The sequence below is a fragment of the Dermacentor variabilis genome, chromosome 7 (assembly GCF_050947875.1).
Source record: "Dermacentor variabilis isolate Ectoservices chromosome 7, ASM5094787v1, whole genome shotgun sequence".
Taxonomy (NCBI): Eukaryota; Metazoa; Arthropoda; class Arachnida; order Ixodida; family Ixodidae; genus Dermacentor; species Dermacentor variabilis.
Window position 1 is genome coordinate 77,565,803 of NC_134574.1, and position 22,318 is coordinate 77,588,120.

Here is a 22,318-nt window from a genome sequence, read left to right on the forward strand (position 1 = left end):
ACGGTGCGCCGATAAGCCAGCGGGCCAAGGAACATACGTGTCCAGCGCTGCTACGCAAGGCTGGCCAAGCACCGCGAGCGTTAACGGGAGTTACGTCTAAGGGACGCATTTTTCTTACCGATCGACATATGACACACTCATTGTTATTAAAACTGACGCATGTATAGATGCATGCGATGCAGCAGCTCCGGGTCTATGCCTTTATATATATATTTTTTAGAGCGCAGCTCTTTGGCGTCCGTTCCTGGGTTTCGCGTCGTCGTCGGCCTCGTAACCAGCTCCGCCCCCCTTTCATCCCCCCAGCGCTAGCAGCGACCGACTGATACCGCTGGATGCCGCTGACGCCGCTAGAGAGTCAAGATAACGTGACTGCATAGAACACCGTCGCCGCCATGCAGAAAGAGGAGGAAAGGGTCCCCCCCCCCCCTGTTCTTGTGTGGCGGATAGGGTGCTCTTCAGTTGCCGACGCGCCGGTTATTCGTTGTCCCTGAAACCAACTCCGCAGCTGGGGTTGACTCACTATCGGCGTCAGCGGCATCAGTCAGTCGCTGCTATCTCTTCCCTCCTCCCTTTACCGTGTTGTCCGCTTGCTGCGCGCGCTTCTGCCCCCATCGTTTGCCGCTGGGTGTACACGCCGCCCCCCTCCCCCCTCTTCCTGCGAGTCTCCGGTTGTCAAAGCGCCGGCTCGAACTTAATTCCTTTCTTCGCTCCTCCTCCAATGCAACCCCTGTGCGGTGGCAATCAGAGAGCCAGATCGGTGGCGGCGGATCTGTATATGTGCACCGCCCGAGCCGAAATTGCCGCTGCCGTTCGCCCTGTGCGGTGGCAATCAGAGAGCCAGATCGGTGGCGGCTTGACATAAAGACAAACAGCAATTTCCTAACACTTATGCGGGAGAACATCCCGTTCCTCTCGCTCGTAACGCGTCCCACGGCTGTGACAACCTCGCGAGGCACTTGTATAGATCTCGTCTTTGAGAATCAAGCATTGGTGTACCAAGTCGAACATATATCAGTCTATTTCTCCGACCACAAAGCTTCCTTCATGACTGTCAAGAACTGTTAGTGGAGTCTTTGTTAAAGGAATACGTGTGAAAAATAAAAAAAAAATTCTGTGATAGCGCATACATGTGTTGCTCGATTTCTTTGCCTCAATCTCTCGAAAAGGTGAAACAGCTTACTTGCTGCGCTCAAATTTCGCATTAGGAAGTAACGTAATCGTCGGTAATTTTTTTTTACATAGGCGAACTTCCGGAAATTTCAGGTACATGTCGGCGCAAGATAACTCTTAACTGTGGTTGCACGGCAAAAAAAAAGCGGTTGCCGGGAAAACGTAAACAGGTACGTGTGCCGCACTGCCAAAGCGCCTGCGCAGGCTGCGTTGTAAGTTTGCGCTGACAACCCGATAGCCTAGGCAGTGCTGCTGAGAAACTGAATGGTATTTGGGCGCAGCGACTTAAGAGTGGCGGCAACATCGGTAGGCTTTCGCGGCATTCGACTCCGCTCGGCTGTTCTTTGTGTCAGTGTCGGGACTTCCAATTGAACACCGCGTCATCCCCGACAAAATCAGATCGGCTTTAGTCACTCTGTGAAGCAGTGTCTAGAATAAAAAAAAAAGTAAATAAGACAAATAGGTCTCTGAGGCAGTTTTTCTTTTCTGTATTTTTTTTTAACAAACATCTCAGCACTGTGAGCATAGAGCTGGCTGCGTTTTCGCAAGTTTGTTTCGCCTGATTTAGTGCACAAGAGAATTGACTTTTACAACATAGTGATCTGCGTAACGAATTATACTCCGGGTCTTACTCTCTTTGCTTTAAAGGAGTTTGATTATTATATTTCACGTGCGGCATCATGTATTGCAGAACGCACAGGTGACCCAGGCTTAGTGCCGAGAGAAACGATCAGACATAACTTTTCAACAGTCCTCAATGTTTACCACACAGCTTCTTATGCATATTATTTAGGCGCTAAGGCGACGATAACATACTGCTCTCTCTTTGATTTGTACCGCAACGCTAAATCAACTGTGCATGGGTAAGTGCAAATAGTAGTCGTGGGACTTAGTTACCTAGCATTGGCACATTTTGTCCAACACTTAACGAGACTAGTTAAAAAGAAGTAGCCGGCTGCGCCCAGCTTCACACACAGACCACGCGTAACTATAATTGTATCAACATGTTTTTTTTTCTTAGTGACCGACACGAAACTGTCGAACCTGCTAACTAGTCAACTGTTTACCTGGCGTGACGACTAAAGTAAGCGTTTTCGATAGACGTAGCTCCGGCCCGTAAAAAAAATGCGAAAACAGTAAATTTTATTCTAGTACAGCGCCCACTCCGGAGCTCAACTGTCATTACCTACCAAGTGCCTATACCTATCAGGTACCTGTCATTACCTACGCGTGCTGCCGTACCATGACACGTTACGGACGTGCCCAGCAAGGGCCTCGAGGAGAAGAGAGTTCGGGGATCGAGAGAGCCAATCATTCGGAGAGGTGGGACGTACGCTGCGCATGGTGAATCGTGTTAGGCGTACTGGCGCTGGAATTATGATGAGCTGCGAGGCATTCACGTAGGGCGCGCGTGGAAGAAGGAAAGTCGCCGCTCTGGCGGGCGTACCATCCGATGCGCGTGCTGGAGGGTTCCGTTTCACTTTTAACATTTAGATTCACTGCAAAATCTCATCTTCCCTTTGACACGCAAAGCTCGTTCGCCCAAATAGTGAATTCACCGTAGTGGCTCTGTATGGCGCGTGATGATGCAGTTAGAGCGAGTGGAGGAGGGACACTCATTTAACGGGAAGGCGTTTGGCAAGCCTTCACTTTAGAGGACGGGTCCCGCGACGGTTCCCCGACAGAGCACGCGGCCGTGCGGCCCCTCGGTAGGCAGGTGTCAGTGCCTGTGGCAAACAGGTGAAGCACAGAGCTTGCGCGGTGGTATCACGACGTGCGGTGTCAAACAGGCGCTGCGAGAGGTCGAAGGCGAACGGCGGTGCATGCGCTAACTGCAGGCTCGCACCGGTAAGTGTTTAAGCGGATCTTTATTGGGCAAATGTCCACTGAGAAAATGAGCAGATGTTTTAACACGTGTTTTGGCAGCAAATCTGACAGACCTGACGTCACCCCTCCCCTCCCCAAATAAATTATTATTGCACCCACAAAAATTCAGACAGTACCACCTACCGTACCGTAGTAGCAAAATAGCCGGTTTTCTCAAGGCGACAGCAATCTCTCGCTCATTAGGTCTATAAGGTATTCAAGTGACGACATGCTCGATTGTACCTTTACGATAGCGCATCAGGCCTGCGATACCCGTTTTACAGTGCAGCTGTATGGTGTATACCTACCGCATCCGCGGTTTTTCGTACGGCAGCGGCAACGTGCGGCGAGGAGGCAAGGGCGCATTGTACACCCGTGAGCAAAAGCATACGGACCAGGGGCTGCGCGATAAAGCCGTTTTTTTCCTCTGCCTGTGAAGGCAACTTGAAATTGAGGACTGGAGTCCAAACTTGGCATTGCGAACTTTTCAGTGGGTTCGTTAACTGCAGTTTATGTTTGTTAATTACGAAGAAATTCAGTCTCTTCGGCTACACTGTGGTCCGCATACTTTTGTTCATGGGTGTAATTATGGGCGGCGTGCGCCGCTTGTAGGGGACACCACTGAAAGCCATCTAGCGACGGGTTTCAATATTGCGGACGGGAGAAGGAGCGCGGCTGTCCCGACTGTGCACCGAGAACAGCAGAAGTACTGGGCTGCGATTTTCCCGTTCGCCCGCTCCAAAGTTATTCCTCTAGTGACAGATGTCCACAAAGAGAGTGGAGGGCGTTCTCTTTCGAAGGGGTGAAAGGCGTGGAGGGCGACCGCCGCGCCACGCTGCGTAGAGATGGCGCGGCGGTCGCGAATAGCACCGCCTTAGCCATCACAGTACAAGAAAATGCGTAACCCACAGCGGGGAATATAACAGTGCTAAGCTGGACTACAGTGTTGCGTTTAAAGATATCGCGGCTACGGCCAAATAGATACGATAAACGGGGTGTCCCAGCTAAGTTTACCCAGAGCTTAAAAATATGCCGATGCTCTTTAAGACGACGCGACCAAATGCATGTTGCTGGCTATTGTATCGAGTAAGTCGCACTATATCTTGTATTCCGGTTAACTGCATAAGTAGTCAATATTAATTCACCAACTTCTGAAGTAACAAAGTTAGGCAAAAAAATTTCAATAAGAAAGTTGTAGAGGAGTTTGAAAAACGTCCGATTAAACAGTTTCTAACTTTCTATCTGTTTTCCGCTTAAGGCACACAAAAAAAAACCTCCGTTTTATGCGCCAAAACCCTGATCTGATTGTGAGGCACGCCGTAACGGGGCACTCTGGAATAATTTTGGCCACTAAGGATGCCCGCGAAATACAAAAAGGAAAAAAAATATGCCACGTAACATGCCCGCTCGCACGCCTTGACTGCAATGGTTCCAAACGTTCCGCGTACGAACGAACTCGACATTTAGGAAGGTGTGATGCCGCTTAAAACGATGCAGGCGTTGACTGTGGTTGACTGTGCGATTGACACCAGCAGCCGTTATCGCTTGCGCTGCGATAACGGTTGCCCTGTCGCCTTTTAAGCGGCAGCAAGCAGAAAAGTGCTAATATTTAAGATAGTTAGAAACTGCTTGATAGGTTGTTTTTCAAACCGCTCTACAACTTTCTAATTGGAATTTTTTTGTCTAATGTTGTTGCTCCAGAAGTTCGTGAATTAATCTCGACTAATTATGCTGTTAAGCAGAATACAAAAATTTGTATTATGCTGTTAAGCAGAATACAAAAATTTGTGTGACTTACTAAATATAATAGTCAGCAGCATCCATTTGACCGCGTCGTCTTTGAGTGGATCGGCATTTTTTTAAGTTTTCGCTACAGTTGGCTGGGACACCCAGTATATAAAGCGTCTGCAAAGATTTGTGTGGATTTCGTGCAGTTAAAGCCATAGATCGTTTGATAGATGTAGGAACTGCCTTATACAGCTGCGCCATATTATGTAAACGAGCTGTTCAGATTCACATACAAATTTTTAACCTTTCCTTTTTTGGAGCGCAGTTCTTAGGCGACCGTCCCTGCGGACAGCGTCGGCGGCGTAGCCGAGCGAACGAGCACAGCGAAATATGAAAGAGCGAAAGCGGAGCGGCAGATGAAAGACGCGAGCCGCGAACGGCGGAGATCAATGAGAGCGGCCCCTTCAGTGACGTGCGCGCGGGAATTGGCGTCGTGCGGGCCCTCCCGACCGCTCGATGCGTACTCGTGTCTGCTCTCAGCCGGACCGCTCGTTTCGCACTATCATCTGCTCTTGCTTTCTTGGCCAGCTTGGTTTGGTCTCGTTCGCGCTTGTTTCGATTCTCATGGTTTGAGACTGTTTTGCAATCTGAATGTATGCGCGGCGCGAGTTGTGTAGTACTTTCCGGAAGCCAAGCGGCACGGGCGATTACACTGGAACCTTCGACGAGTCATGTATAAAAGCCGACGCGCTTGACCCGCAGATCTAGTTTTCGACGATCGCCGACTCTGCTACGTTTCTCTCAAATTCTGTGCCTCAACATGTGGCGAAATGGAAACACGTACAGAGCTACGCTGAAATTTCGCATTAGGGAGTATCGTAATCGTCGGTGAATTTTACAGCGAAGCTGTATATGGCTAGCCGATTCGTCCGTCCCTCCGTCTGTCGGTCGCCTGTACGCCGAAAACTCCGGCGCAATCCCATGCGCACACACGAATAAAAAAATAGAGGAGCGCAATTAGCTAACACCATCAAGATAGCACAAGGCCTGTTTACTCCGATCCATAAGTCACGGTACCTGGCCCAAAATTTTCATTGACAAGGCTGGCGTGACGAAAGTATTGACGTCAATATCACTGTTGCGTACTCGGGCGCATCCTTATTAGATTCTATGGCAGTCGGACCAGCTAACATGGCGTCACGGATCGGAGTGATAGGCTTTGTACTAGCTAGGTGGTGTCGGATTAACTGCGCCAATAGTGACGTCGTTGCTCTCCGTCGCAGCCAACCGCGCACGCAGCAGCTTCTCTCCGACTCCGAAACGGGCAGGCCACGCGTCATACGCACTCCTTAGGAGCAGGCAGCTTTCCATCAGCAGCACCGCGAGCAGAACAGAGAATGAGCTCGTCTGCACCGTGTCGTGCTGCAGCACCGGCACAAGAGCAGGCTCGTGCAGCCGAGCGCCAGCAGCAACTGCGTACCGAGGATCGAGCAGCCTACCAAGCCGTCGTTTAATTAGCTGTCGGGATTAACCCACCGATAAACACAGGGGCCGCACATTTCAGCTTCGTTGGTTAACCATCTGTACGGACTGCTTGGGTAGCGATTTTTTTTTGCACTTCGGGTAATTACACGTAAATTCCAACAAGAAGTGCCCGCAGCAGGGAAGCACAAGCGACTGTTATTTTGGCTTTCGAAGCGTCCCAACTCGAGCGCGTTTATAAATGGGAACGCTGGCTCCGAAGCGCGCAGACTGATCCGCATAAGCGAGGCCACATGCACAAAAAAACAAAGAAAAGGAAAAGGAAGCAAGGCTATCAATAAGCCATCCGCGCGGCATATTGGAACACGGGGTTCATGCCCGCGCGTCAGCGGCAAGCCAGACATCCGGCACGGGCGACAGACGCGAAGCGGACTGCGCTGCTCTGCGAGCGACGAGGTAACGGGGTCGCGTTGCACTGGCGACCGCAAGAGCGTCACGCGCACACTGGCGCCGGTTGAACAAGCGCTAACCGGGTCTCGATGCGGCCGAAGGCTTCGCTGTGGTGACGTGCGGAAAGCATACGGGTCTAGGAAATGTGGTTAGCGGATGTGACGCAAATACCAATGCGCAGCCTCCATACCCTATAGGCGTTGATATCGCTTCCAAACTCAAGCGAAAGGTACACTCTTAGTAAAAAGGTTGTTGTAGGTACCACCTCGTTGTCACTCCATTTACCACCTTGGTATAACAATAACTTCACACGTACATTAGGACTGCACTTGCCAACGATATAATTAGTAGCATCACTGTCTAAATAAGGTAGTCACAGTTAACAATCGGTCTCGAGTACGGATTCCAAGCGCAGTTAGCACCACCGGACACAATGTTTCCAGCCTATCCCGCATATATCCAACGAACTCTGGCGTATTCCATGATATACGCCAATACTGGTGCGATATATATTCCGGATGTTTCTTTAGAATGTCTAAAATGTTTGTAAACTGGTTCTGGCAGATATCACCATTCAAACCCGTGATCTAAATTACCAGATGAGGCGGCCAGTAGTTAAAACAAAATGCTTTATTAAGTAATTAACATAATTACGAATTTTGACTTCTCTAGATGTGTTGGCCCGTTCATCGGTTCATTTAGTTCAAGGGTTAGAATTGTGCTACCTGCCACGGGTAATATTTAAAAATTATGGCCCTATATATATATATATATATATATATATATATATATATATATATATATATATATAAAGATAAGATTCGAAGTGCAAATTCGCGGTTATCTTTGGTCTGTTTACCCAACAGTTTTGGTCACTCGACCGACCTTTTTCAAGGGTCGGTCCACCGACCGAAACTGTTGGGTAAACAGGCCAAAGATAATCTTCCTAAATACGTTCGGCCCATTGTAGAATGCAGAATATACATACAGGGTGCCCCAGCTAACTTGGACGAAGATATTAAGCATACCCAAGAGCTCTAGAAAAATCGTACCGACTGCATAGTAGCCGTAGTCGTATGTACTTACGGCCACGAAGTATTACCTAATTACTTACTTATAATTCGTAAGTTTTTAATTATTGCTTGAATCGCAACCATACCAATTACAAAGTAGTAGGGCACCTCAAATAACCTTTTGATCAAGCATTTGTTTAGTGCTCAGCTTTGTCTCGTTGGTTTTTCCGAGAAAAAACAAAAACGCGCGAAATATCCAAAATACGAAATAGATACGCGTTCGCGCGCCGCTACTCAAGCGCTTCCAAGCGAATAGCCACGGATACACAACTTTAATAGCGGCGGCAGCTAACAGGGCTTCACACCGTGTGATGGTCGCGGTATCAAGAGAACACGCCGCTGACGCACTGATAAGCTTTGCGGAGCCTTGTACAATGCGGAGATAAGAGAATGCAGCCGTATATCTTTCAATGGTTGCTTGTAGGCGCTTGAGTAGCAGCGTGCGAGTGCGCATCTGCTATTTCGTATTTCGCGGGCTTTTGTTTTTTCTTGGAAAAAAACAACCAGGAGAACTTCAGCACGAAATAAATGCTTGATTCGGAGGTTATTTAAGGTGCCCTACAAATTTGTGATTGATATGTTTGCGATTCAAGCAATAATTCAGAAGTTCACTAATTAAAAGTAATTAAGTAATACTTCGTGATGAAAAAAATACTGACCGTAAGTACATAGCACTACGGCTACTATGCAGTCGGTACAATTTCTCTAGAGCTCTTGGGTATACTTACAAGCTTGGTCCTAGTTAGCTGGGACACACAATATATATATATATATATATATATATATATATATATATATATATATATATATATATATATATATATATATATATATATATATATATATATATTGTTACGGTGGGAAAACAGGAAATATCTACGACGGTGAAGACGACGAAGTGGCACAACAGCCTCTCGGGATTCTCAGCTGCTGTTTATGTATCTCTTGTAAATATACCGTGTATATAGTGTTTTATACCCGTGACATTGTGGCGGACGCGCGGGGTACGCGTCTTCAACATGGACCTCCGCAGCGGACGCCTGGCCCAGCCTGGGATCAAGCTTCCAGTGGAATGCACCGCGCCTGCAGCAGCAATATCGACTACGCATACCCAGTACGTTGCTCTACCACAGCCGCAAGACCGGCCTCGATGGTGTTGACGTAGAAGAATGGTTGAAGTTGTATGAACGCGTCAGCAAGCTGAGCAGGCCGGATCCGACCATAATACTGGCCAATGTAGTGTTCTACCTCGAACGTGGTTGTACCGCGAACGTGGTTTTATACACACGAGGTTGAGCTAACCGGCTGGGAGCTGTTTAAAGAGAAGCTGTCCCAAGTTTTTGGCAATCCGACCGGTCGACAACTAGCCGCCAAGCAACAACTCGCCACGCGTTCCCAAACTGCTAACGAGTCGTACGTCTCCTACATTCAGGACGTCCTCGCCCTCTGTCATAAAATCGTCCCGTTCATGCCAGAGGCGGACAAGGTTAGACACATTATAAAAGGCATCGCGGACAACGTATTCAACCTTCTGGTCTTCAGAAATTTATCCACTGTGGACGCGATCGTTAAGGAATGCCACCGTTTCGAGCAGGCGAAGAGTCGCCGTATATACGATCAGTTTACACGGCTTCCAAATACTGCAGCGACCTCTTTCTGTACCGACCCCACCGACCAATATAGCTCGCCACCACCAAGCGAAAACGTGAATCGCATTGTACGCCGTGAACTCGAAATAGCGCTTTCTGCCTCACCTCAACAGAGGTCTTGGAACAACACTGCTGAGACAATATCGCTGATGCAGTCCGTGGTTCACCAGGAAATCGCTAATATGGGTCTTCCCAGCGCCTGCTCCTTGAGTCGCCCTGACACCCGCCCTGCTCCTATGACTCAGTCCTATCGCAGTCCACCTCACAGTGTCCGTTATCCCTACACTGCCCGGAATACATCGGACTGGCGTACACCGGATGACAGGCCGATCTATTTCTGATGTGACCGAATCGGTCATGTTTCCCATCACTGCCGGTGCCATTGGGCGCCCCCACCTCGAAACACCTGCTGGAATTCAAGTTCACGCAGTAGTTCTTCACCCCGTCGCTTCTACGACGCTTCCGACGCCCTTACGTCGACTCGCCGCTATGCTCGCTCGCCCTCGCCTCAACGTCGCCAGCCACGTCCGCCCCAGCCTCACCGCTTGCTCAGCCGACCTACCCAGGACCGTCCCAGCTGGAAACCTAGACAAAAGGACACCTCGAGGTTGTGCTGCAATGCCGGATTTGCCGCAAAATCCTCCTTTGACGCTGTTTACGAGACATAACCTTCTTGATGTCCAAGTTGATGGCACACCCGTCACAGAACTCATAGATACCCGAGCACAAATATCGATTATGACCAGTCGCCTGCGCCGGGATTTAAGAATAATTGTTACGCCTGCCGTTATTCGGCTCGTGCGAATCGCCGACGGTAGCACGGTGACCATGGTCGGAATGTGTACTTCACGTGTGAGCCGGCCGCTATACTGTCGTTCTTTTCACTGTGCGTGACCAATGGCCCCATTACCTCATCCTAGGCCTAGACTTCCGCTCCGCCCATTCAGCGCTCATCGACTGTTCAAGTACTGTGCGTCTTGACCTGCCTCTGCTAGACGTTCCTCCAACACCACACGAAATTCGCCTAAGTCCGACTGATTTTGTTAACGTTCCACCACAGCTCTGGACATACATCGAAATTTCGCCTTCTAGGCCCAGTTCCCGATGGTAATTACATCTCCGCTTCTACAACTGCCATCATTCTCACCCACAACGTTACTGACCCGCCTACAATACTGAGGGTCAGACAGTCGCACGTATCTCGTTGTGGTGAATTTCGGGCTCACTAAGCAGCACTCACTAAAGATAGCACTCTGGCGACGATAACTGCTTTAGACGTTAGCTGCGTTGAGGCTTTTGCCGTTAACGCTTCCTGTGAGCCTTTCCGGTCAGCCAATTGTGCTGACAACGACATTCGGAGAATGAGCGCCCAGAATCTCACACCATCGGAGGCTGAACAGCTCTGCAGTCTATTGCTTTCGTACAAGGTCATATCCGACATATATATCAGCGGTGTAGCCAGAAATTTCGTTCGGGGGGAGGCTCAAGTTGCAACTCTGCCTCCTCAGGAGGAAGCTTTAGCTCGGGTGCTGCGATCTAAATACACGTATTCGTAAATCAACGTATATTCGTTTTTCTCGGCAACCGCTGCACCAAATTTGAAGAGCTCTGTTAAATTTAAAATAAAAACTTAAATTCTATTGAGTGCTAGGCCGCTATCTAATACACGTTCGAAAAGCCGACGCTCGATTTCGCCTCACGCGATTGGACTAGATTGCTTTAGGCCGCGATATCGGCGCAGCCTGGACAATCGCGCGAGGCGAAATCGAACGTCGGCTTTTCGAACGTGTATAAGATAGCGGCCCTAGTTTCGAATTTTTCATTTACGTTCTCAATTCTTTATTAAAAATTGGCCAAATTCGCACATTTTCAGAAAACAAAATTATCAAGTTTAGAACTCTGTAACTCAACAATGAAAATGATATAATAATTCTGTGACTTTCATATGATAGTACATCTACAGCGGGCAAAATTGATATGGTACACATGAATTTCAAAAAAATTTAGTATTATAGAAATACGGCTTTTGCGGTACCCTTGTACACAACGTAACCAATTCACGTAAGGTACAAATTGACATACCAAATTTGTCCGCTTTGCTGTTTACAGAACCGCAATATATGTTCTTGATACAGAGCTATTAGATTGTAAACGTAGTGCTTCTATTTTTTTTCGAACTTTCGAATTTTTCGAAATATTTTAAACAAAATTCAGGCCCTAAATCGAAATTCCGCTTCCAACAGACACCAGAATTTAACTTTCTCTCTTAAATGCAACAAATTTCATTCAAAGCGACCCAAGGGTTATCTCAGAAAAGCGTTTCTGCGTTTTACGTGTATTTGAATAGGCCGCGTTGGAGTTGGGCCCGAGCTAAAGCTTCCTCTTAAACAATTTGTCGAGGGATCAAATACGTGAATAATAATTGCATTGCCACTGCAAAAGATGCTGCAAACGAATTCATTAACATTACGCAATGTCAAAACAAGCAAGGTATGTATTTTTTCATAAAAGAATATACTTGTATGTGTCAAGAATTTTGCCCAAAATCACTGATATCAATGCCTCCACGTTATTATGTCTATTTAATAAGTAAAGAGTGCATAACGCGAACTTAAGAACTATATCAGTTCGAAACTAGCAAAGCAGTGCATACCATTGATATGAAAAATGCAAAGGCCATGAAATGAACAAGTTGAGGACAAATATGTTAATGTCATTCTTTCTCTTATATCTTTGTCATTCAAGAACCATGTTCAAGAACGGCCAGTGAAAAATCGCAATGATGCTGTCATTTGTTCCAATGTATTACGCAGTAGCAGCTGACACCGGTCGTGTATCGCGAGTAATTGCACCGAAATTATAGTCGCAACACAGAACACGTATAAAAAGCAGGAGTTCTGCAAAATGTACGAGGTCGAGTCAAATGGAAGTAAGCCAATGCGAATATATGACAAGCGGGGTACTTTATTTAAAAGTAGTCTCCACCAGCATTCAGACGTTTGTCCCATTGACTAACGAGTCGGGTGATTCCCGTCTCATAAAATTTCTTGGGTTGCTGCTTCAAAAAGTGACTCTTTCCCGTCATCATCCTACACGAATCTGGTTACCTTGAGCTGTTTTTTCGGTTGCCCCAAAATGTGGAAGTCGCAAGGCGACAGGTCTGAGCTGCATGGCGGATGTTACAGCGTTTCCCACTTGAAGTTTACCAGTTTTGTATTAACCACATCAGCGACGTGGGGACGGGCATTGTCGTGGAGCGAGATGATCCCATTCCTCAATTTTCCACGTCGTTTGTTCTTGATTGCGACACGCAGCCGTTCCGGCGTTTCACAGTATCGGAAACAATTGATAGCGTCTCAAGATTTAGCAAATTATATGTAATGGCCCCTGACGATCGAAAAAAAAGTCGCCACCTTTCCGGCGGAAATGACGACCTTTGCTTTTTTGGGCAAAGTGAATTCGAATGTTTCCACTGTAAGCTTTGCAGTCGTCTTTTAGGCTCGTAGTAGTGGCACCGTGATTCGTTCGCGATCACGATTGCAGACAAAAAGTCGTCACCCTCATTGTGATACAGGATTAGATTAGTCAAGGCAGCGCCGAACCTCTCCGTCTTCTGGCCGTGGTTCAAAATCTTGGGCACCCATGGCGCACACAAGAGCGGATAACCGAGATGTTCATGAATTATGGCGCGACCCGAACCATGACAAATGTTCACACGCCCTGCCAATTCACCGATGCTTATCCTCCGTTCTTTTCTAATTGGTTTTTGCAGTTGTGTTGGGGTGATTGCACGGTGGATTTGGCACGGTCTTGGATCGTCTTCGTAACTTTCACGTCCTTCTTGGAACCGTTTGCTCCAACGCTTCACAGTGGCCAATGAAACGCAATGTTCAACGTACACAGCAGCCACACGGCGACTAATTTCCTTTTCCGAAACATCTTCAGCTGTCAAAAACCTCACGACAACATGCCGTGAAATTTTCGGAGTGTCCATTATGCCACGAAACCGAGTTCAACCAAATGTACAAGAGCATTAAAGAACTTTTATCCTCACACCTGTGTGTCACTTTCGTAAACGATAGATGCCTCTGTGCTGTGTGCATGCCTCGCAGATAATGAACCGAACCATTATTGCGCAGGGTGGGTAGGCTCACTTTCATTTGATTCGCCCTCGTGCATTAGAAATGCGAAGATACAATGTGATATACAAATGCGAAGATACAGCTTGATAAAGGGCAAAAAAGTGTCAGTGCAAACAAAGTTCAATGCACGTATAGACAAAACCTCGCAACAGGATATTTAAATGTACGTAGAAGACTCCAATAAATCTACGTATCTAAGAAAAAAGTCACTGTATATATATCGTCAATCAAGGCAAATAAACACGTTGCGCAACCACAGATTCACAGAATCCCGTTCCCATTCCATCCACTCCCCCCGATGTATCGCGCACGATGTGCTTGCTCCCCGCTTTTCTCCTTAGCGCACACAAGACTGAGTCACCATCGTCGGCTCACCGATTCAACCTCCCCCCCCCTACTCCCTTACGCTTTCACTCGTACATACAGCATGCGGCGCTCGGTCACGATGTTATCGCCTTTGGACTTTATATGAAACATGAGGACGACGGCAGCAATGCGCCCGGCGTGGTCAAATAATTGGTATCGGAATAATATAAGAGTATCCGGCAACTGAAGCGCCCCGTGGCCCATTACCTTCCGCAAAAGAAGTAGCAAAATCGAACTTTAACCATGCGACAATCCGCTTCGCCGCAACAATGTATTTTTTTCCTCTTGTGGGGCGGGGGCACCGAAATGAAGAAACGCGAAGGAAAGTATGTTGGCTCCAATCGAATGCCTACTTTGGGCACATAATGTGGCTACCGAAGGAATATTGAAGAAAACGTGCGATGCTTGATCTACCGAGAACCATACGCATACTGCTCGGTATCCTACACCGGCGAGACAAAACTTAACGGAGAGGCTGCGCTCAAGCGAACGCGGTGCAAACCGTCGAGTCCCCACAGTGATGGTGGCGAGTGACCATTGTTTCTTTTTCTTATCTGCTAGCCACTAAGCGTCCAAAACTCTGCCAGGTGAAAATCCACTTGGCCATAGCAAACCGGACGCGCACCGAAGTGCGCCGCGCGGTGGTCGGGGCGACACGAGAAAAACGTATGCGCTCTGGCTGGCTCTGGCAGCTCGCGGGTAGGGTAGCGAGAACAAAAAAATTGAAGAGGCTCAATGTATCCGCGCGAATAAAAGTCAAAGCAGAAAAAATAAATAAGAACCTAGTTACCTTGGCTGACTTTAGTGTTTTGACATGGTTGCTTTGGCGTAGGTAAAAAAAAATTTAGGCATTTTTTACGTGACATGACGGCTCAAATATCCACCACAACGCTTCGTCTCATCGGACCTGGCTGCGTGCTTTGTCAACTTGTATGATAGTGTGTTGATATCGCTTGTCTCGTTGTATGTTCCGATGTGATACTTTAGAAAAGTCAGTGCCCCTTTGTCGTCAAATGTTTATAACAGCATTAAGCCCACGAAGTTCCGCAATTGAAAATCCAAAGCACAACTTTGGAAGTGTCAATGCACCTTTCACATCAAAAGTGTATGAAATTTATACCCATAAGGTTTTGGAATTGACATACATGCGCTCCGTAGATTCCGCAGCCTCGGCGAGGTGCTGCGGCGAGCCCGTTCGCCATCAAAACGCCCTTGAAACTTTGTGCTCAGATGGAGCTGATTGCGCTATGTGACTCCCGGTACATTGGCATGACCGCTAAATCCAGCCCGACTTCGCAATGTTCGCGGTGCAATGTCTTTTCGAGCGTGAAAAAGACCATTCTATACAAAATCTAGAATGATTTCCAGCGTAGGGGGTTGCTTTGGTCGGCGGTGCATGGACAGCACTAAAAAATTTCGGGGGGGGGGGGGAGGCTGAAGCCCCATAAGCCTCCCCCCCCGTGGCTACGCCCCGTATATATATATATATATATATATATATATATATATATATATATATATATATATATATATATATATATATATATATATATATATATATATATATATATATATAGAGAGAGAGAGAGAGAGAGAGAGAGAGAGAGAGAGAGAGAGAGAAGCCAATAAGCACTGCCCCCAAGGACAACATAGGGGAAATTGTGCCTAATAACTGAAATAAACGATAAATTAATGGAAATTAAAGTGGATGAATAAACAACTTGCCGCAGGTGGGAACTGAACCCACAACTGTCATATCTCGCGTGCGATGCTCTACCAATTGAGCTACCGCTGCGCCGTTTTCCCGTCCACTTTCTTGGGTATTTACGTGTCCTTGTAGAACCCTTGGAGTGTTAGCCAGCGCCACCACTCACAGACCTTGGCGGCGGAAGTGGAACGCCCTTTTTACCGCAGGCGTCACGACAACGTGATCTCGAGTTTATATATATATATGCAGTTATGCCGCGGTAGTAAATCGCGAGACAACTAGGCAGTACCTGAAACTTTCATATTCGCTAAATTCATTTTACAGACCGTTCCACACTTCGCAGCAACGTTGCAAAAGCTACAAAATATAGCGTAGTCGCCGAAGTCTCACACCGCGCTTTTTGCAGTGCACAATAACTGTTTATTGGGCGATTTGCTGCTTGCTGAACATGATATTGTGGCGCAAAAATACCAGAAAATAAAGATTAACAGCTACAGACAGAGCACAAAGAAAGACGGCGCTACTATCACGACTGCTTACTAAGCCCAAAGTTTGCTCCATATATATGGCGTGCACACTCTCGCCACCAGAGAACGGCAAAGCGCAAACAGCAAGTAATCTTGTATGCGACAAACCTAGCAATTTCATTTCCGCATCATATAACGAAACAGATGTTCGACTAACAGAAGCTTGACCACTGATATGAATATGATATGCCTCTGGCAGTCCCTGCGAGGTTTCATCTGTACTACCCAAGATCCTCAGCTCAGAAAAACGATTTGCAATGCGCAGAAAGATGCGTGCTCATATCACTTTACAAACTGTTGGCTTCTTCCCTTATTTGGTCTCTCACAAAATGGCCGGTCTGCCCGACGTAGGTTTCCCCGCAACTTCGCGGTACCTGGTAGACCACTACAATGGAACACTGCACATAACGTATTGCGCGCTTGACTTTGCACCTTGGCACAGTACATCCCGTGATTCGGAAGCATAGATGGAGCCAGTTTGTTCGGAGAGGAAAATACAACAGGTACCTCATACCTATTCGCCTTCTCCTTTGGGTTGTGACTGATTACCTTGTAGAAATAAGCTATCATTTGTGCCTTTCCTCAAGAATCCATCTCACCGAGTCTATCGCACACATTAGGATTATTGGTACGTCTGAGCTTATGCAGCAAGGTTTCTGCCGGTTAGGTTCCGGCATTAAAAAGCAGCTGGAGCTGATATTCGAAACTAGACTCGAGCTGGTGGACAAACGACCTCCGAAGCGCCGATCTTGGGCAGCGCGTCGCGATGCCTCTTTTAACAATTTCTGAGTGGGCAAAGTCGTAAGGCAAACAGTTGTTCTCTCGCTCGCAGTGAATAGCGCCAGCAGACATGTCCATCAGGGCTCACTTTAGTATACAGTGCATTGTCCCACGGGGCCGCTTCACTAAAATGCACTACCATGTCTCACTGGATGTTCGACGCGCTATGTTCCGTAAAACCCGGCTTGGCTGCTCAGTGGATTTAGTGTCGCGCTGCTAAGCACGAGGTCGCGGGATGAAATCCCGACCACGGTGGCCGCAAATGCAAAAAGCACCCCATGTACTTAGATTTAGGTGCACGTTAAACAACACCAGGTGGTCAAAATCAATCCGGTATGTCGCACTACCGCATGTCTTATCAGATCGTGGTTATGGCACGTGAAATCCCATAAGTTATTTTTTAATTAAGTTGTTCTATAAACAAGTGTGATTTGGAATAGTTATTTTCTTCATCGCAACGGCCTGAAGTTAATAATTCACCTGTGAATGTGATTCGCGTGAGCCATGACTCAAATATTTGTATAAAAAATAATAAGCGCGACATGACTAACTGTACAGTGAATCTCCATTCAATTACTCCGTAATTACGAGCAATCACAAGAAAGCGCACCAAAGTCATCCTATCATTCTGCCTTGATTTCAACGTAGTGCTCGGCGTATTCGCCTTTCAACGTGTTTTCCGGAACATTCGCCAAATACTTCCGCATCAACCATAGTGCAAGACGGCGAGACCTCTAGCCGTTCGTCTCGAAACTGCCGATACCGGTACACACCTGTCGCCATGTGAAACATCCAGCACCGCGTCCAGACGCACAGCTGCAAACAAGTGTCAGAAAGGCGCGCAGTCGAAACTGCAACATAGTTCAACGAGAGTAGGGCACGGGCACAGACGCGTCCCTTCTCCCACTCGCACCGACGATCCGTGTCTGTCATCCGACCGAGGTATACCGACACTTCATCAGTCTCGTCAAAGCTCCGCGGACCACAGGGCACAAGTCGCCAATTCCCCAATCAAAGAATTTTGAAGCTTTAAGGTCACTAAGCTGCACAAGCTGTCTGGTACAGTGGTTTTGCCGTTTACAACGGCACATCATGCAAGAAGAGAGATTACGGTGGTGATCGAATGTGAAAACTCTCCCGCAACAGGCTTTAGGTGCCCGCTAATACCCTAGGCGATCATAATATTCCCTAGTCCTCCACTACGACGCATCTGTAGCAGTCCCAGCGGTGTTGCTTTGCGATGTTAAGCCCCATCAATCTGTCAAGGCGGGGCAACAGAGTCCATGGCCCGGACAATATTTCACAAAGTACGCACCGAAAACACAGACTGGATGCTCGCGGTGCACTGAAAGAGGCCACACGTATGCCTGCCAATTCCTGAACTTCATTCGTAAACTAATACTCGCGCGCGTGTGTGTGTGTGTGCGCGCGTGCGTGTGCGCGTGCGTGCGTGTCTTGGCACACGTCTTGACACACAGCTTGCCTTGAGCCCACCTCTTTTGTGGGATGTGTTCGCACTATATTGACGAATATTTACCTCTGAGACGCAGCACGCAAGCAACAGCGCCCTTGGAACAGCAAGAACTGGCAAGCGATACACTGTTTTCATATTACGGAAACTTTTTTCGGCCATTTTGCCGATGTTGATTTCAACTGCTTCAGCAACTTGTCTGCATATAACGTGTTACTCAAGTGCCTCTCGTGCCCCATTTCATCCTCGGGAAACTCCCAACAAATGGTTCGGAGACCAACGAGATTCTGGCGAACAAATTTAGTTTTAGTAAAATTCGGCGCAACATTCACAAAGTCGTAAAAGGAGCCCGAATACGAAATACACCAAGAAAATTTGGGAGTTGTCGCAGCAGGTATGCATAAGCGTCGATCAGGCCAGTGAGCGCCTACACCAAACGAACGAGACAGCCGGAACTTTATAACCATCCAATCAAAGGCGAATGCGACGTGCACAACTTCACAGTCTTAAACAAAAATCACTAGAGGGAACTCCGGCGCGTGTCTATGCGAGCTGCAAGCATTGGTGGCTCACTTGCATCTGCCTGAACCTCATCGTTTTGGCCTCAAACGACTTTGCTACTTTGCAAATTAATCGAGTGCAACAAAACATTGCTTCATAAATACAATTGCCAATGTTTACGCGTGAATGCAAATACATATTGCTTTCGCGAGTTTACAAAATTACGATTGCTTGGGAATTGAGAAAGAGCGCAACTACCAACGCCACAAGAGCGTCTCAAGCCACAAGCCCGGATGGTAGAAAAATCCATGTGCTATATCCGTCACTACCATGGCAACTGATCGATCACAGTGCCCCCACGTCCCCTCTAATAGTTTTTTAAGGTAACGAGGTAAACTTGCAATTGCACCGAAAATCATTTGAATTCATTTCGACCATATGCGCGCCGTGTCTTTCTCTATTGCCACGCAAGTAGACACCGGAAGCCGCTCAGTCGAGTTTCGTCATCCACTAGGGAAGCAGCACACAACTCTGCAAATGGCAAATCAGTTCTGCGGAAGCCTGCAAGGTGGAGCAAAGTTCATGAAAGGGGAAAAATTGTCATCCTACCGACTTGCACCAGGAAGATACAAAAGGAAACCAATACGAGTTTCTCACGAAACAAAGCTCCTCAATTGAAGGAAAATTCGTCCTGGTTCGGAATACTTCAAATGCCGATCTTTCTTACTGAGAAACTCGTATGGGTTTCCTTTGCACCTTCGTGGTATAAATCGGGTGGATGCTCTTTCAACAGTGAGAAGTGTTGACTGCAAGTGACCAGATGGGCACACGTCGGTCACGTGACGGTTTTAATTCCAGATACGTTCGCGTGGCCCCTGTTAAACACAAATAAAATACGGCGATCCGTGTTCAATATACCAACGTCACAAGTTTTGCTGCGTCAGCACTGACGTGAAGAATACTGGTCGTAGTAGCTCGACGGGTAGAAAGGCACCCTTGCAAAAACGAAATTTCTGACTACATCTTGATATGTTTTCATGATATCAGAGTGTTATCATAAACTTAAGAGCTAACGACTATTAACATCAAGTTGGCAGCAGTCACTCAGAATAGAATACACAAAGATTTTTGTCAATGACTGCGTACAGAGGTTTTTCTATAACGTTTTCCTGATATATATATAAGACAAACGCCCTTATAATTGCTTTAATAAAGCCCAGTTTCAGATTTATGTTTTAACTGCTACTGCCGCGATTTTTGTGGTCAGGGTACCACAGAATATTATGTATGTATTACGCCTACGTATTTTGACCGCGCCGTGGCGGTGAATATCAGTGCCAAACAGGGCGGCGAGTTTATCTATATATATATATATATATATATATATATATATATATATATATATTAGTTTCGCTGAAGATCCACGCGTTGTAAAGACTGCCTCAATTAATCGTGCCGATATGTGCTTTTGGTTTATAACATTCCATTCACTATTATTTACTGCCGCGCGCAGCTATGGTAAGAAGCAATCCATTTATATTATATTTATAGGTGACAAATCGGCGTGATGCTGGACATGAAGAAGCAGAGAAGCATAAAATGATTCCACGAGCAGTGCTGCGGAAACGCCCTATCCATATTCTTCCCGGAATATCTCGCCGGAAAAAAAAATCAACGCGAAATTTCCAATTACCATTGACTTCAACCCAAATACAGAGGGAAATGGCCGAAGAGTAATTGTATCATGGCGTCACAAAGGCCGGTGGGCGTTGCTTTCTGGAACTTGCCTATTCGGCTTGTCACCATCTCTCCCGCGATGACCGCATTCCTTGAAACAAGCAAGTTTATAGCAGTGTTTTGGTGGTATTATTTCGAGCTTTGAGTCCGCCGGTAAATTAATTAGGCCGCACGACTTACGTCCTAAGTTCCTCAGCTATCGCCAGCTTGGTATTCCGACATTGTGACGCATAAAACGAGGTTAGCTTAAAAGGCTCACTAGGCAAGAAAAGTGTACGCATGCATGCAGCAGTATTTCCATTTCGTAGCACCCATAATACCAGAGCTCTTGCTTTGTCATCCCATTCGACGTTCAGCAGCCCGACTGACCACAAGATACTTGATAGACTATAAATGAATAAATTTTTAAAAAGAAGAGTATCTCAACTAACCAGCCAACCTGTTTCCCTTCACATTCTTTACAATGAGGGGCCCCCACCTGAGCCCGCCCGTTCCAAAAGTATGTCCACAATACACCCTACACGAACATAGCTGCAAAAAGAGCGGGGCAAAAAAAAAAAAAGAACGGCCGAAATGGAACACGGAGGTGTCCTGGCGGTGCACGCGCGTACTTAGGTGTAAATGTCGTGCCCGAATCTCTTTTGGTGGGAGCAACATCGTGCCCCGTATTTTAACACCCCAATTGCCAGAGTTTTCGTACACCCTCGGTGGAGCGTACGTAGAATCTTATCGAGCACCAGACGGAGAGAAAACGTACTCCCTCTGGGGGTAGTTGGAACTCTCCCGAGTCACAAATTGAACGCGCGGTTACTACGGCATAAAGTGAACTAGTCGCATGCCATCTTTTCATGGGCAGCAAAACTCTGAGGAGCTCGTCACGTCCTCAAATATTCCCAAAAGCTTCAACTCCGGGGATGGTTTTTTTTTTTTCGTTTTTTGATCAACTAATTTAATACGTCTTCACAACAAAGGCGCACTCCGCCATCACGTGCTGCCCGATTGATGAGAAGCGTTTCCTTCCCCAGACACACATTGTAGACGGGTGGAGCAGATTGTGACAATACTGTGCTGCCACCTGCTATCACCCCCCCCCCCCTGTCTATATCAATCCCATTGCCACGCAGTTTTCGATCCTTAAATTTAGAACGCTTTTCTAAACCCAGCACCTAATTTTAGGTGATGATCCGCTAGTCCCATTATGTGACGTCCGTAAATTTCTAGATGACAGTGGACTTTTACATAAAATATAGATTATTAACACAGCCTATTCCTTCATAAACTGAATTTTAAAACACCTCGTGTTTGGCGCAGCATAGCCTTATCCGCTTTGGCGCCATTAAACCTCATTTAACTAACTAAACCCAGCACGTGGTTCTGGGCATTTATTAAAAATAAATTAAAAGACCAAAATATAAGCACCGTTCGAGCGGCATACACTGACACAGGCGCAAATATCTCGGCGTGCACATCATGCCAGTAAGCGTGAACTGCATCGCGTATGTTACAGCAATTCGAAGAAGGAAAACAAAAACAAATGAAATAAAGCAAGCAGCTAAACAATAAAAGTAATGATGCTGGCGTAGCGCACCTGCTCTGGAGTTAAGAGGCGCATGGCAACGAACCGGCGCGCTATTTGCGGCAGAACCAAACAAATACTGCTACGCCCAG

At 47.0% G+C, this 22,318-nt stretch overlaps 1 protein-coding gene across 3 annotated transcripts in view; it reads right to left on the reverse strand.

The window, feature by feature from the left end:
- The window catches only part of LOC142587547 (sulfotransferase 1B1-like), a 335,465-nt gene that overhangs the window by 250,385 nt on the left and 62,762 nt on the right, over positions 1-22,318 (reverse strand). The gene's annotated exons all lie outside the window — the stretch shown is intronic.